This window comes from Elephantulus edwardii, unplaced genomic scaffold, assembly GCF_000299155.1.
Source record: "Elephantulus edwardii isolate Elephantulus edwardi_28Jun2011 unplaced genomic scaffold, EleEdw1.0 scaffold00140, whole genome shotgun sequence".
In the NCBI taxonomy this organism is placed as follows: Eukaryota; Metazoa; Chordata; class Mammalia; order Macroscelidea; family Macroscelididae; genus Elephantulus; species Elephantulus edwardii.
The window spans coordinates 990,120-993,613 of NW_006399890.1; positions in this window are offsets into that span (position 1 = coordinate 990,120).

Below are 3,494 nucleotides of genomic sequence, written 5' to 3' on the forward strand. Positions count from 1 at the left end.
CCCTTCAGGACTGCCTTCTTGGCCTTCAATGCCTTTGCTTTGGCTTCAGTTTTGGGAGGGGCAGGGGCTTCCTTCTTCGCTTTCGGCGCCATCTTCGTAGAAAAAAAAGGCAAATAAATGGTAGACATTTTAAGGAATTTAGCAAGGGGAATAGAAAAAACAGAACAGAGGCATGGCCAACAGGTTTATTTGAGAAGAAGTTTTAAGTGCTTGTGGGGAAAGAAGGATGCAAGTCCCTCATTTTGAGCTAACTGCATCTTCCTTTATCTTAAGAAGGGTGCTATTTATTTCTGATAATTTAAAATATCACTAATATTCCAGTGTCATCTGCATAATGCAGATGGTTTATGAGTCTTTATTCAATCCTTATACATTTCTCCTCATAGGGCCAAGCCTCCTGGATGATCTGTTCCATATATAGACTGAAAAGATATGGAGACAGGATGCATCACACTCCTTTCCTGATTTTGAACCATGCAGTGTTTCCTCGCTCTGTTCTGACAACTGCCTGCCAATTCAAGGATAGGTTTCACATAAATACAATCAAGTGTTCTGGGATTTCCATTCTCATAGTTAGTCACAGTTTGTTGTAATCCACACAGTCAAATGCCTTTGCATAGTCACTGAAAACACAGATAGATATTACAAATGCCTTTGCATAGTCACTGAAAACACAGATAGATATTCCATTCCTCTGGTACTCTCTGCTTTCAGCTAAGATCCATGTAATATTGGCTATAACATCCTTAGTGCCATGGTCTTTTCTAAACCTAGGCTGCAAGTCTGGCAATTCTCTGTTGATTTGCTGTTCCAGTTGCATTTGATAACTTTCAGCTGCATCTTGCTTGCACGTGACCTTTATGATATTGTTTCTTGTTTATTGTCTGTCAGGTCACCTTGTTTTTGGGAATGGGAACAAACATAGATCTCTTTCAATCAATTGGTCAGGTGATTGTCCTTCAGATTTCTTGACAAAACCTGGTAAGTGTGTCCAGGGCAGCATCTGTTTATTGAAATATGTCAATTGGTATGCTATCAATTCCTGGGTCCTTGTTTTTTGTCAGTTCCTTCAGAGCAATTTGAACTTCCTTCTTCATCACCATAGGCTCTTGATTGTACGTTGTTTCATGAAATTCTTCTGTTTTAGCCAATTATTTTTGGTGTAGTGACTCCATGTACTTCTTCCATCTTTTGATAATCCCTGGGTCATTCAACATTCTGTCCACAGCATCCTTAAGTTTGCCACTTGAGGCTTGAATTTGTTCTTCACTTCCTTCAGCTTAAGAAATGCTAAGCAAGTTTGAAACTGAGTATGACCTGAGGCATTTTCTGTAGAAGTTCAAGGACTGCAGCTTTCAATATTAATTGAAGCTCAACATCAAGAAAACAAAGATTCTTACCACTGGGCCAATTAACAGCATCATTATAGAAGGCAAAGAGATTGAGATTGTTAACAGCTTCAGCTTGCTTGGCTCTACAATCAACACTCTTGGTACCAGTAGCTAGGAAATAAAAAGACAAATTGCATTAGGGAAATGTGCTGTCAGAGACATCACCATAGTACTAAAGAGCAATAATGTTAGTCTGGAAACTAAGGTGTCCCTGATCCAGGCCATAGTCTTTGCAATTAATTGCTATGCATCAGAGAGCTGGACAATGACTAAGGATGATAGAAGAAGAATCAATACCTTTGAGTTGTAGTGCTGGAGAAGAGCACTGAATATATCGTGGACTGCTAAAAGAACAAACAGATTCATCCTGGTGAGGCTGAAACCAGGCTGCTTCTCGGCAGCAAGTATTTTGAAGCTCCATCTGACAAACTTTGGGCATGTTGCAGGGAGGAACCAGTCCTTGGAGTGGGTCTTCATGCTTGGAAGGGTAAAGAATAGCACAAGAGAGAAAGACCCTGGATGAGATGGTTTGACTCAGTGTCAGAGACAATGAAGTTGGCTTAAGATAGAGCAGGGTTCAGGGCTGTTGTAGCTATGAGTCTCAAACAACTCGATGGCACATAACAACAACAACAATGCCCCAGTGGACTGAGAAGGTGCAATCAACAGATGGAGGGAAGAGGTAATGATCAGAGTGAAAGATAATTTCTTGCACTGTAGTTCTCCATAAGCTGTGTAAATGCTCTGCAGCCAAGTAAACACATCTAACGTCAGAGATTTTATCATTTTATTAAAACGTTTCACTTTTACTCTTTTGGAGTCTTTGCAAACATTCAAGAGATTTACATTTTCTCCAATCTCATGCTCCTTCCTCTAAAAAAGAGATAAAATGAAAAGTGAGCACTTTCTAGAATGCTGCATTAAATTATATGACAATGTTCCAGGTGGCCTACTGGGTAAGTGTGTGGTTATTATTATCCATTGATCTATGCAATAAACTTTCCAAGCAGATAAATGCACAGAACAATAAATAAAATTATGTCCTAGCTTCACATCAGTAGGAGAGATCATGCGTTGACTCCTCAGCATAGAAGATGGTACACTGAGCATGTTCTTCAATTGAAGTCAGTGGGGGAAATTCTATTCCCACCGCAAGTGAAAATCTGAAAGAAGTACACACACATAGTTTAGAGAGCATTATTTCTGTGGAGGGCTACGGGCTTCTGAATTTCACAGCTGTGTTAGGAGGAATTGGATTTCTAAAGGGAATGAATGCATAGATCTGATTTCTCCTTAGGAAACACCAGTCACAATCCTAAAATGAAGACCCAGAGTGAGGAAAATGCAAACAAGGAAGAATTGGGAGTGAAGTTAGGATACATCATCACCACATGCCAGGGAGAGTCAGTGTGGCTCAGTGTGGGATTTAAATCTTCTTATAGACTTGTTTTGAGATGTGTCTTTGGATAAGGCATTTAACACCTCTCTGTATTTCATTTTTCTCATTTGAAACAGGAAAATAGCATGTCATAGAAGTGTTATGAGAATAAACAAATTAATATATGTAATGATTAGAAAAGGGTCAGGTGCATTATAAATATTCAGTAAGCCTTAAGTCACTGCTATCAAGTAGATTCCAACTCATAGCAATTACACATCAGGTTTTTGAGGCTATAGACCTTTATGGAGGAAATTGCCCATCTTTCTTCCATGTAGCAGCTGGTGGATTTGAACTGATAGATTTTTCATTAACAGCCAGACATGTTATGCACTCTGCTACCACAGCTCCTTCAACACACTCTAGTGATCAACTATTATCACTTAGCTGAACTTTGAGGGACCTCTGGTAGCAGAGTCTGAAGGGATCTGTGGTGTTAACTCAAAGATCATGTCTCTCTGGTGATTGGAATCCACCGGCAACTATGCAGGAGAACAACACACAATTTTCTTACATGAAATTTGTTGTTGTCGTTATGTGCCGTCGAGTCATTTGCGACTCATAGTGACCCTATGTACAACAGCCCTAAACCCTGTGCTATCCTGTGCCAATCACGCTGTCTCTGACACACCCATCCCGATTACCCCAGTCACTGAATCAATCCA